The 13,592-nt window shown below is 48.4% G+C and overlaps 1 protein-coding gene across 5 annotated transcripts in view; it reads left to right on the plus strand.

The window, feature by feature from the left end:
* Positions 1–841: 841 nt before the first annotated feature.
* The window catches only part of SMAD4 (SMAD family member 4), a 36,425-nt gene continuing 23,674 nt past the window's right edge, over positions 842–13,592 (plus strand). For 2 of the 5 annotated variants that reach the window (XM_054053873.1, XM_054053877.1), the window contains exon 1: positions 842–1,199. The gene's annotated coding sequence lies outside the window, so the exon portion shown is untranslated. Of the gene's footprint in view, positions 1,200–9,128; positions 9,300–9,946; positions 10,284–11,587; positions 11,753–13,592 lie in introns of all 5 variants that reach the window. The other 3 variants (XM_054053874.1, XM_054053876.1, XM_054053875.1) reach the window with 3 other exon arrangements.

Here is a 13,592-nt window from a genome sequence, read left to right on the forward strand (position 1 = left end):
CCAGTGGGGAACGCGTTTGTGGGGTTTTTACGCCTCTGGAGGTTGCATTTGTGAGGTTTTACACTTTGGGGGATGCATTTGTGCAGTTTTATCTCTGTGGGTGTTGCATTTCTGCACACTGGTGGGGGTTGCACTGATGTAATATTGAAACTAACGGGTTGCGTTTGTGAGGTTTAACACTTCGAGGGTGTCGATTTATAGTGTTTAACGCTTCTGGGGGTTACGTTTGTGGGGTTTTGCAATTCTATGGGTTGTGTTTGTGGGGTTTCACACCTCTGGGGGTTGCATTTTCAGGTTTTACACTGCTGGGGGGATGTATTTTCAGCTTTTTGGCCTCACAGGGGTTGTGTTCACACACCTCTGCTTAATCGGAGTTGGACTTTCGGAGATTTTTATTTTTTTGAAGGCCGTACGTTTTTTGGGGCTGGACATGGAGGTCCCGCCCGCGCAGCCTGGGGCGGACGCCAACCACAAAAGTAAAATCTCTTAACGCGCCCGCCCGCTCCGCTCTCCTCTTGGTCCTACGGGGCGGGGAAGGGCGGTGGTGGTCCGGAGCGCGCGCGCACGCGTAGAGCGGGGGGAGAGAGGGGCGCGGGAAGTGGCGCATGCGTAGTAGAGGGAGGCAAGACCAGGAAGTGGGGCGTGTGCGGAGCCGGGGAGAGAGGGAACCCGGAAGTCGCGCATGCGCAGTGGCGGGAGGGAGAGCGCGCGCGCCCAGGAGGTGGGGCTCGCGCGGAGCCGGGCGGGGGTGGGAATCCAGAAGCGGCGCGTGCGCAGTGATGAGAGGAGGCGGAACCGGAAGCGGAGCGTGCGCAGAGGCGGGCGGGCGGGACCCGGATGTGGCGCGTGCGCGGCGGCGGTCGGAGGTGGAGGCGGTGGCGGCCGCGCAGCGAGAGGGGCCCCGACAACAACAACAAACACCACACAACACCGCTACGAGCATTGAGGAGGCAGCGGCGAGGACCAGATTCCTCCCCGCCTGTCTCGCGGCCGCCGGCCAAGCGAGCGGAGGAGGGCGGGGGGGCGGAGGCCGGGCCCTCAGGGCCGGGCTGAGGCGAGGGAAGGCCCCCCCTCCCCGGGCCCAGCCGCCCCCACCTCCCTGCACCGGGACAGCGGCCGCTACGCCACCGCCCAGGTAACATCGTGGCTGCCGTCTCCACCGGGCATCGCCGCCCTCTCACCCGTCGGGACCCTCACCCGTGAGTCCTGCTGCCCCCTCAGCACCGCTGCCTCCTCTCCCCCCAGGACCCCTCGCCCAAGGGTGTCGCTGCCCCAGGCCCCGCTGCCCCCCTCGCCCGTGGGTGTCGCATCCCCCTCGTCCGCCAGGACCGGTGTCCCGGGTTCGCCGCTACCCCCTCGTCCCTCGGTTCCGCTACTCCCTCGTCCCTCACAACCGCTGGCCACTCACCCGGCAGGACCCCTCAGCCGCGAGGACCCTTCACCCATGGATTCTACCTTGCCGTTGCCCCTCAGGACCGCTGTCCCGGGCTCCCCACTGCACCCTTGCCCCTTGGTTCCACTGCCCCATTATCGTTCAGAATCGCTACTCCTTTGACCGCCAGGACCCCTCGCCCCTCAGCACCCTGGCTCCCTTCTCCGCCTCGCCCCTCGGTGTTGTCGCCTCATTATGTCTCAGAACAGCTGTTACCTCATCCACCAGGACCTTCACTTATCGGTGTTGCTGCCCCATACCCTGCTGCCCCATCACCCATGGGTCCCACCTCCCCTTCGTCCCTCAGGAGCGCTGTCCTGGGCTCTCTTGCTCCTTGATTCTGCTGCTCCCTTATCCTTCAGAACCGTTGCTCCCTCACCTCCCAGGACCCCTCACCCATGGGTCCCGTATCCCCCTCACCCCTTGGTTCTGCCACTCCATTATTCCTCAGAACTGCTGCTCCCTCACCCGACAGGATCTCTCACCCATGGGTGTTGCTGCCCCAGACCCCACCACCCCCTCACCTCTCAGCACCACTGCCCTGGGCTCTCCACTGCCCACTTGCCCCTCAGTTCTGCTGGCCCTCGCCCACCACGACCCCTCACCCATGGGTCCCATCTCCCTCACCCCTCAGCACTGCTACCCTGGGCTCCCCTCTGCCCTTCCCGCCTCCTCACCTCTTAGCACTGCTGCCCCCTCACCTACTGGGGCCAATTACCCATGGGTCCCACCTTTCCCTCACCCCTCAGCACCACTGCCCTGATCTCTCTTGAACCCTGCCCCCTCCCCTACCCCACAGTCCCCACCTTCCCCTCACCAACACTGTCTCTTCACTTACAGGGCCTGCCAAGTCCCCTAAGCGCTGCTGCCCCCTCACCCATGGGCCCTGCTGCCCAGGGCTCCCCTCTACCCTGCCATCCTCTCACCCATGGGCCCCGCTGCCCCCTCACCCGTCAGTACCAGTGCCATGGGTTCCCCTCAGCCCTGTAGCCCTCAAGCCCCGCAGGCCCACCATCCCCTCATTCCCAAGCTCCCTAACCCCTCAGCACCACTTCCCTGGGCTCCCCTCTGCCCTGCTGCCCCCTCAGCCCCACGGTCCCCTGGCCTCCACCACCTGCTAAACTGCCAGGCTCCCTCACCATGCTCCTGGGATCCCTTCTTGTCCCTTTCCCTGAGCAAGGAAAAACTGCAATGCCACACACACACACCCCTACCCAAATATTGAGGTGTGCAGGGTGCTAGGACATCTCATTTAAACTATAGATAACCTGAAACGTTGGACCAGATGATCCCTGAGGTCCCTTCCAACCTGGCATTCTCTGATTCTGTGATACAGTTTAGTAGTGGACAGATATGGTTGGACTCAGTGATCTCAGATGTCTTTTCCAACCAAGCAATTGTATGATTTTAAGTCCCAGTGCCTTTTCTAGAAGCTCTCCTTTCCCCGTATTTCGGCATCTCTGTGCTCCTCTCTTTTCCCCTAAAAAGTCTGGGGGGTTTTGTGCTTTGCATTAAGTTCTCCAAAATCTGCCATTTTATTTGCAGAATGAATTGCACATAGAATGGTGCTTGGAGCTGGTTTGTGGGCAGCGCAGGGCTCCTTAGCCTAAGGGCTCTTAGTTGAGGGTTATTCCTTCTTCACTGCTTTTCCTTCCCATCCCTGTTCCTGGGTTTTGTTGTGGGGGAGATTTGTGACTTGCAGTGTAGCTGAATCTTGCAGGTTTTTACCAGAGAAGGCTGGTTAATTTGTGGGGTAAGTGAGTCGTGGGCTGGATGTGTTATTACCAAGAGCCCAAATTGTACTTCTGCAGGCCAGTTGTTGTCAGACACATACAGCTAGGGTAGGACCGTGTTGTCAATACTGCTCCTCAAATTATCTGGATTAGGAATGGTGTGCCACTGTCAACAGGGAGGAATGACTTCGGACTCTACGATTGCTCTCCTGTTTTAAATTGTGGGGCTCTCATATGGTTGTTTCTTTGTCCGGTGATGCATGTAGTTCCGTGCTGAAATAGCTGTACTGCCCTATAAAGCCAAACGAGTTGTCGTGATAAGAAGGCAACTTGTCCTTCTGGCCCTCCTCTTATCTCAGCCAGACTGTTACTTGGAAGGAGTTTCTTCCCACTTTGCATTAATGAGCCTCTTTTGATTTGCTTGTTGCATAAGCATGCATGTTTAATATTGATATAGAAACTTTATTTCAAAGAGCTGAGGCCTCGAGAGAAGCCGAAAGTGTCTCAAACTGATTAGAATTCCTTTTTCAAGTCGGTAGCTCTTTACATAATGCATTTGAGGGAGGCTAACACAATAGGGATGTCAGTTCTTGAGAGACAGCAGCAGATTTAGCGGAGAACAAAGGTGCTGAGAGCAGATCCTGGTGAAGAGCAGCCTTTGCCATGCTGTTGTTAAGGTCCTGCTGGAATTTCAGGACTCTGTTTTCCTGCGTTATTAACCTTGTGAAAAACTCTGCTTTTGGTTGGGGCTGGAATTTTCCATGCTTGCTGTGCCCAGAGGTGATGTGTTTTTTTTCTAAGCTCGAACAAATGCAGAGAACATTATCCCTGTGCAGATTACAATAAGGAACAGATGTTATCTAATACACCTATTGCTAGGGTATCGAAACATTGCGTACAAGTGAAAAATCACGCCACTTCTGCCCAAGCAAGGCTTGTCTCTTCCTTTTATTGCTTGGCGCAGCCACAGTTGTTTCCTCTGCCCGTGAGCTTTTGACAAATTACTATTTGTCCTTGTTTAAAGAACCGTTCTATGAAGAGCTGGGTCTTGCAGGGCACTCTGAGGAGGAGTTCAGTTTGGGTTTGCTCTGTAGTTCTACAGCAGGGACTTCCATCACCTGCTCCTTTCTGAGCGTTGTCTCGCCTGCTGTTCCCAGTTTTTCATCCCCAGTTGCCAGGATAAGGAGAGGATGCCCCCTTGCTCACTGGGACACCCTCTTAGAGGTGAGGCAGTACGAGTCTCTGCTGTGTTGCAGGAATGCATGCAGTTGTGGAGGGGTTTACAGCCCTTGCCCCTCTCATTGTGTAGCGTGCAGTGATCTTCCTTCCCTCACCGTACAGAAGCCTGTATTGAAAACAGGCGTGTTTTTTCAGCTGTGTGCTATCTCATAAACAAATAGCAGAGAGAGGGAAAGGGAACCAAAATGACAAGTGCTTCTTTCTAGGATTTAAAATGTCTGTGCCTGTAGTCACATCGAGCATAGTAGCGCTGCCTTTTGTCATTTTGTCCTGCCCCCTATGCATTCCAAGACAAGATAAGGACTTGGATGTGTTTTCTACTGTTGCATGTGTTTCTTGAATGAGATTAAAAATCTTGGAGCCTTGTGCAGCAGAAATGCTTGCTCCATTCACTAGATCAAATCTGTAGTGTTGGTAAAGTGCTTCTGTAAGCAGCTGAAATGCACAGGTGGAAGCTGAGAGGGGTAAAGATGCTGAGAGCTGCTGCCGGGCAGATACAGCGGATTCGTTTCTCCCACGAAGAAATGGCTGCTCCTACTTTTTAACTGTGGATTTATGCTCAAATGAAAGACTTGCTACTCAGAGTTGTCTCAAAACTCTGGTTCCTTTTATGCTGTCATGTGTCTGAAATTTTTGTAGCTACTGACAGCGACATGAGCAGGATTGATACTGATGATTCAGATTCACACACAAAAATAGTATTCTGGGGAATGCTGGCTCTTACTATACAGAACAGCGCGAGTGCAGTGCCTTCTCAGTACTCTTTTCTCTTGTTCTTTAATGCCAATTGTTCTTATGTCCACAAACATTTTGTTCCTGTTCGCTCTTTGGGCAAGCAGACAATGGCCTTATGTGCTGGAGAGTATCCACGCTTTAATCACTTATTCATCTCTTCATCAAATCACGAGCTGCCTTTTGTTTTATTGGCTTATGGATTTTTTTCTTTATTGTGTTTATCATAAAACTCCAGCCGCTGCATTATTAAACAGCAAAACTCTGTGGTGATGTTTCGGTGGTTAGAAGCAATCAAATTTAGATGCTGCTTTTCTGACAGCGTTGTGTTTTTCTCATTTTGGAGGCAACAGCTTATGCAAGAGCCTTTCGTGTCCTTCATTCACGCAAAATGTTCTAGCAAGATGTCAATTTGTACCTATTCTAATTAGCCAGCTCGTTAGTGTTGCATTACTGCCTGGTATCAAAATGCTGGGAGTCTGTGACTGTTACTAGTAAATTGTGCTCCCAGAGCACATCAGTGGCAGCTTCGAGCAAACAGCTCTGCTTTTTTCTTAGATAATGTTTTTCCAAAAATGACCTTCAGATTTGGAACGTTTTTGGTCATTAAGATATTTTTTGCATGAATTCCTTTTTCCCAGTACTTGACTCCCTGGAATTGCAGGCTATACATCTTTCCCATGGACATTGCACAGCACCACAGGCCTTGATCTGGCTGTGGTCTTTGTTACTGCAATATACATATTTTGTTTTCTTTTGAACTTGGAAGTTCAGCTATTAGGAAAGGTTTTTTTTAAAGACCATAGTGGTAATGCTCACTTAAGTCGTGGCTCATCGCAGAAGATGTTTTGCCTGCAAATCTGCTGACTTGCTCAGACCCCTCTGCAATATGTTACAGTGGATGGTGGCCAAGTTATCTTCAGATTCATAACGCAGATAAAGATGCTGTCTTGTGCCTGGCGAACGCCATTAGACATGCTTGTTTCTCCGATGTTATTGTCTCCAGTGTCCCTTTATGTCTTTGTGACACCAACCCTTTATCGTCTTTAGCATCCCCTTACATTTGTGTGACACCAGCCCTTAACGTGGTTATACCAGAGCTGACATTTCTCGGGTTCATATAGTTAAGTGCATGATGGAATGTTTTTGCGTAACTGCTGCTGAGAATCTGTGCTCATGTTGTTTGGAACGGGTTGGTTCAGTCAGAAGGGGCCCGCAGTGATCACCTGCTGATGATCTGGGGTGGCATGGGGCTGTTCTTGATCAATTTGTACAAGAAGGTGGTGAATCTCTCTCTGCCTTGCTGTTCAAAGGCTTCCTGAGCTCCGGATATGTCGTTGGAACTTGGCACCTGTAAAATCTTCTGTTACTTTGATTTTAAACTTCGGAGGCTAGTTGTATTTCCATCATAACTATTTATTTCAGGCCTCTTCTGCCTGGGGCTGTGAACCCATCTCACATTCTTCGTTCGTAGAGTCATGTAATGGTTTGGGTTGGAAGGCACCTCAAAGCCCATCCAGTTCCACCTCGAACCTTGGGCAGGGACACCTCCCACTGGATCAGGTGCTCCAAGCCCCATCCAACCTGGCCTGGAACCCCTCCAGGGATGGGGCAGCCATCACTGCTCTGGGCAACCTGGGCCAGGGCCTCCCCACCCTCATCGGAGAACATTTGTTCTTAAGATCTCATCTCAATCTCTCCTCTTTCAGCTGAAAACCATTCCCCCTTGTCCTGTCGTTGTACTCCCTGATCAAGAGCCCCTCTCCAGCTTTCCTGGAGCCTCTTTCAGTACTGGAAGCTGCTCTAAGGTCTCCCCAGAGCCTAGGCTGAACAACCCCAACTCTCTCAGTCTGGCCTCAGAGCAGAGGTGCTCCAGCCCTCAGATCGTCTTCGTGCCCTCTTCTGGACTTGCTTCAACAGATCCGTGTCCTCCATGTGCTGAGGACTCCAGATCTGAACACAGGACTCCATTTATTGCTCCTGTGTCACTGTACACTGTGTGTTCTTCTGCCTTTGCCATGTTTAACAGCCTTCCCCACCAGCGTCTCTGGACCTTAAGCACTGCGTTTGTGGCTGGGTCCTCTTTTCTGAATGGACCTGTGAGGCTGCTTCCCTTTCTTCATCGAAAGCTTCCCAGGGAGCCATTGCTGCTCTTAACACCCACAGGAACCGTGTTTCCAGTTGTGCCAAAGCTTTACTGCATTTTTTTAATGTTTTTTCTTCCTTTAAATACAGTACTTCACAATTCTTAGCATCTTAGTGCTTAAAACAAAGTGTTTGTTGGTCACTCCTAGTCACACTACCTCTTGTGTAGTTTGTCCTGCAAACACTGAAGTCCCTAAGAGTCTCAGGTTGTCTCTTGTTTGGAAAATACGTAGTTTTCTGCAGAAACTTAAAGAATAAAATTTATGCAAAGTAAATGTCATGGAGGGGGTTTTGGCCTTTTGCCCGTACCTTTAAGTAATTATCCATTGGCGTGTGGACTGTCACATTTTTAGACTGAGTTTCTTGGTGAATTTGATCCCTACACAGCTGTGATTGGCTTAAAACCCTACTGTAAGTGAATAGGGCAGGGTATCGTATCAGCGTCAGGCCTGGATTAACCGCCTTGCCCAAGCTGTTGGATTGCTGGTTGCCTGGGTCATATTCCTTTGGGTTCCATCCCTGACTTCCAGCTCCATCCATAACCGCCTAGTTTGTCTGTGTAAGCGTATCATTTCCTTTTCTTGTTTGGGGTTTGACCGTTCTCCCCAAATTGCAAAGTGTGGCTTTTGTGGGAGGAGAAGGGGGGAAGATAAGCGGCTTGTGAGTGTGAAAAGGTTGCTCTGAACATGTAGGAAAACAAATGTGAGTTCTTCTTGAGAAATCTGGGTTTGTACCTCTCTGTTAAAAGTAGGAAGTGGGAATTGTTTGGAGGAAGAGCTTTTTCAGAGGGGTTCTGGAATTTGCATGGCTGGATGGGTAGGGATTGACGAGGTTTTAGGTGAAGTCTTCCTATTTTTAATCAGCCTCTGCCCATACGTCTCAGCTGAGCTTCTGTATAGCTGTAGGAATACTGCTATAAAAGCAAGAAAATCATGACTTTTCTAACCGTGAAAGATAGAAAAAACATTTTTCTCTTTCTAAAACCCTTGTGCCTCCTTCAGACCACGCGTCTGTGTGTGTGCCTGTGTCTGTATGTGTCTGCACACTGTTTCTGATGAAGGATTTCAAATCAAAATATACCTCAGCAGCACTCGGGCCTTGTGTTGAGGCCTTCCAAATGATCGTATCTCCTAAATACCTCGCACGCTGCCTGGAGAGCTGCTGCAGATATTTGGAAGTCGTGGCTCACGCTGTTTTTGTTACCCTGCATTTTTGGCATGTAAAAACACTTGTTCTTAAGCCATGCTAGCTTGTAATATTATCTTGCTGGTGCAGCTGAGGAGATGCTGGCAAACAAGCTGGAATATTAATTTTCTGTTCCATAAATGTATTGATTATCCCTTCGGGTGAAGTCTTGTCTGATTTTTCTGCATTGCTTCGTTTTGTCTTGTTGATCAGGAGCACCCAGCTTCCACAAATGGGGATGCTCTCCTGGAACTCTGAGCTAGCACTAGGTCTTCATGGCTTTTACTGAAGATGCTGAACTTTAAACCCAGTCTGTTTTCTAGTAAAATGATTGCTGTTTTGAGTGAGAGATTGTAGCAGTTACCTGAGGGCAGTGGAACAGTCTGAGTTGGTGTGGTGCTTGTTTTGCTTTCTTGCCCAGAAGATAAATGTAAATCCAGTGAGGGCAGTGGTGTGGGAGCTTGGTAATGTTACATCCATGCAGATAGGTCAGAGATACATTGAGTTCTAGTTATATCAGGTAGCAGACTATTGTAGATACTGTGTAGACTATTATATGTTTTTAGAATCTATTTATGAAGTTCAGGTAACCATTTCTATTAGAATTATCCACAGGCATGAAAATAAGGCATGTGACACCAGTGTTGCATTTTTAATTTCAGACAGCTGCTTCATGTTTTGAATTTCATCGCGCAGGCTAAAAAAGATCCATCACCCTTCAGCCAGGCAGCCACAGGACGGTGGGACGTATGGAGAAACTGCTGTGTTTGCTAAAGTCTGCATCAGTCTTGGAGGAAGAGTTTCAATTAGGAGCTAGTTCGGAGTTCTGTAAGGTAGTAGGGTGTTTGCTACAGGTCATCACAAGTGTTTTTTAATTATCTGGCAATCTTAACTTCTTTTGTCTGTCAGATTTGTCTCCTTTTTGGAGGATCTTGCTCTTGTTCCAGTACTTAAGACTGTCGCAGGACACTAGTGGTTGTTCGCTTGCTTTGTAACATACCTGTTAATACTTCTTTGCTGAAATAAATTGCTTTCTGTGACATGAAATAGTTCTCTAGAACTAATTAGCGTTTACCTTAGTTTGTCCCATTTTTTTCCCCTTCTGTGTTCTGCTTGCATCACGCGATAGCAAAAGGGAGAGAAATACCTGTTTATTCCTCAGTAGGTGAAGCCAAGAGCTTCACTACAAGCACTGTCTCCTGCTGCTGCTTTTCCCTTGTTCCCTGTCTGTTCTTTCCACCCTGTCCTCCCAAGGCACTCTCTTGCTCATTGCTGTCTTTTTGAAAGTCCTGGTAGAGGGAAGTAAAATCTTCACTCAATTTGTTTGACCCTACTTATTCCTCTGTAAATCCAAGCTTGAGCTGTAGCGTGAGATCACCTGCTTGGGTGGGGATTGCGTTGTGGAGCGATTTTGAAGCTTCATGCTTGTGTGAAACATTAAATCGCGCAAGAACAGTTGTTCTGTTTTGTTTTTTTATAGAAGTTTGCCGATCACAAGTGGTGTCTCCAGGGCTCAGTGTTGGCCCAAGGAAGTGATTGTGCTCCTGTACTTGGCGTTGGTGAAGCTGGACCTCAAACCCTGGGTTCAGTTTTGGGCTCCTCACTGCAAGGACACTGAGGAGCTGAAGTGCGTTCAGGGAAGGTGCTGGAGAACAAACCTTGTGAGAGGCAGCTGAAGGATCTGGTCTGGAGAAAAGGAGGCTGAGGGGAGACTGTTTACATCTGCCTGAATCACTGTTTACAGCTGCGGGAAAGGAGGTTGTAGTGAGCTGGGTCTTATCACTGTTTACAGCTGCGTGAAAGGAGGTTGTAGTGAGGTGGGTGCTGGTCTCTTTGCCTAAGTGACAGGTGATGTGAGGAGAGGAAGTGGCCTCAAGTGAACCAGGGGAGGTTCAGACTGGATATTAGGAAAAATTTCTTCTCTGAAAGGGTTCTCAGGCACTGACAGAGGCTGCCCAGGGAGGTGGTGGAGTCCCTATTCCTGTAGGGGTTTAAAAGACAGGCAGATGAGGTGTTCAGGGATCTGGTTTAGTAGTAGACAGGTAAAGTTGGAGTCAGTGATCTCAGAGGTCTTTTCCAACCAAATGATTCTAGGATTCTGCAGAACATCTAGCACTCTGTGTCTAAGGGCGTGCTGGAACCTAATCTCCAAAGACTGTCTTCTAAAAATAGCACGCATTAAAACTGCATTTTGCTTTTATTTGCACACATGAAAGCAACATAGTAAGAAGGTGTTGAGGCACCTCTTGAAAGTGTGACTCAATCAAAGATAGGGTTTTAGAGCTGTTTTTAGCGAAACTAAATTCATGGAACACAAAAACTTAGCATATCTGCTAAATACACTGACACTTCTGGAGCTTCAGAAGAAACAGTTTTAACCTGAAAGAGGGAAAATTGAAATGAAATCTTAGGAAGAAATGTTTTCTTGTGAGGGTGGGGAGGCTGTGGCCCAGGTTGTCCAGGGAAGTTGTGATTGCCCCATCCCTGGGAGGTGTTCAAGGCCAAGTTGGATGGGGCTTGGAGCCCCTGATCCAGTGGGAGGTGTCCCTGACCAAGGCAGGGGGTTGGAACTGGATGGGCTTTGTAGTTCCTTCCAGCCCAAACCATTCAATGATTTTATGATTTATCGGTGCATGCCAGGTCAGATAGCTGACCTCGCTCTGTTTTTTGGGGGATCAAAACTGCAAGGTGAAATACAGAGTCTCCATAGAGGGGACGTGTAAAGGGAGGCTCCAAAATTACCACGCTGTTACGTACCAGCAGTGTTTAACAGTATTGAAATTCCTAAACAAGTGGCCGGCTTTCCGAAGTGCCAAACAGTCAGAAGCTCCTGTTGAGAGCTGTAGCAGCTGACGGGTAATTCAACATTTCTGAAGATCATTCCACTTCAATAAAGATTTATTTGCTCGATCTTAGCATTCTGAAAGTCAGCGAGTGAGATTTTCATTCATAGTTTTAGACGTGGGGGAGATAGAGCTGTGTGTCTAATTTTAAGCACTTCTTTACTTTAAGCTCTTTTGGCTAATAGCTTTATCTAGTCACTTATTTATGATTACTTATGCAACTGTATCTGAGATCCTGTTTTTATATTTAAGGAAAATGATGTTCTATTCTGTTTTAGCTGGCAAGCTTTTACAGATTTATGGGAGTGTGGGTTGCCATGGAGAATGACTGGCAGGTGAAGCTTGACTTTTAAAAGAGGCTTATTGAGTCGAAGCGCAAGAAAAACTAGCACTGAAGGAGAAGCTTTAATAGCTGGGTAAAATGATCTCGCTCAAACTTTTAGGTAATTGTTTTCCTTTGGGAGAAATTAGATCCAAAAGCATCCTTACATAAGAAGAAAACTATTGAAAATGGAGGGGGGGGGAGGACTTGTGGTATGTTTTTTTTCCAAGTACACCAAAGCGTGCTGTTTTCAGGTTGAAATTGGAGAAAATATTAAATAGGGAAGACTTTGTTTCCTTTTATAATTATGCTGGACCTGTGTTACAGTATTCCTTTTACGGGAAGGGAAAGCCATGCATCCACACTGTAATTTGTGTAGTGTGCTCACTTCCTAAATTAACATCCCACTCTTATTTTTGTGCAACACATATGTTTCCAATAAATAGCTGCTACTTCCATACCTCTAATAACATGGAAAATTCCCATGTAGTAGCGGGTCTTTAACTGGCTGCGTTCCTCAGATAATGTGAACTGAAGTTCAAAGTTTTTTCCTTAACTATTGAAATAAAATTTATTTTATTAACATTGCTGAGAACCATTGCTGTTGGTTTCATAAAGGTTGGTATTTTAAGCTTACTCAGAGAGTATAAATATGGACTTATGTGTATTTGCTGCCAGTGTCTTAAAGCCAGACTTCATAGTTGGTAGGACAGTGTTAGAGGATGCCATCCAGAGGGACCTGGACAGGTTGGAGAGGTGGGGCTGTGTGAACCTCCTGGGATTCAGCAAGGGCAAGATCCTACATCTGGGTCAGGACAATCCACAGTTTCAATACAGGATGGGGGATGACGTGATTGGGAGCAGCCCTGAGGAGAAGGACTTGGAGTGCTGGGGGAGGAGAAGCTCAACATGAGCCGACAACGTGCACTCACAGCCCAGAAACCAACTGTGTCCTGGGTTGCATCCAAAGCAGTGTGGTCAGCAGGGAGAGGGAGGGGGTTCTGCCCCTTTTCTCTGTTCTGGTGAGACCCCACCTGGAGTCCTGTGTCCAGTTCTGGAATCCTCAACAGAAGAAAGACATGGAACTGTTGGAATGGGTTCAGAGGAGGCCATGGAGATGATGTGGGGGCTGCAGTACCTCTGCTCTGAGGACAGGCTGAGACAGTTGGGGTTGTTGAGCCTGGAGAAGAGAAGGCTGCGGAGAGACCTTAGAGCAGCTTTCAGTACTGAAAGGGTCTACAGGAGAGCTGGGGAGGGACTACTTCCAAGGGCCTGGAGTGATAGGATGAGAGGAAATGGCTTTAAAGTGGAATGGGGAAGATTTAGATTAGACATTGGGAAGAAATTCTTCACACTGAGTTTGGTGAGGCCCTGGCCCAGGTTGCCCAGAGCAGTGGTGGCTGCCCCATCTCTGGAGGTGTTCAAGGCCAGGTTGGATGGGGCTTGGAGCCCCTGATCCAGTGGGAGGTGTCCCTGCCTGTGGGAAGGGATTGGAACTGGATGGACTTCAAGGTATTTTTCAACCCAGACCATTCTGTGATTCTGTGATGTGTGGCTGGAGCCAGAGGCGTGTGACCAACCAGAGCAGCTTTTTGACAACATCAGACTTCTTTTATACATGTGCACAAAACCTTCTGTTCTGTGTTTCTTAATAGAGTGTACTATCAGCTCATTCAGAATTGGGATAATCAGGTCAGCTCATGTTCTGAGCTGTGAATTAAAGGAAACTTCAGAAGAATGGGGTCTGCTCGTTAAGGCTCTTCTGTTTGAGACAATTTTGAAGTGTTTTTTTAGTGACTTTAGTTGATTTGCCTTGATCCAGAGGAAGCTGGGTCCAAATGAGCAATGACAAATGTGCCAGGTGAGGTTTTCATTTACAAATGCATACGGTACTAATTAACAGGAATGTGTATGAAAATAATGGCCAGGTACAATTTTTGCTTTTCTGATTAGAGTTAAGT

The sequence above is a fragment of the Cuculus canorus genome, chromosome Z (genome assembly GCF_017976375.1).
Source record: "Cuculus canorus isolate bCucCan1 chromosome Z, bCucCan1.pri, whole genome shotgun sequence".
Lineage (NCBI taxonomy): Eukaryota > Metazoa > Chordata > Aves > Cuculiformes > Cuculidae > Cuculus > Cuculus canorus.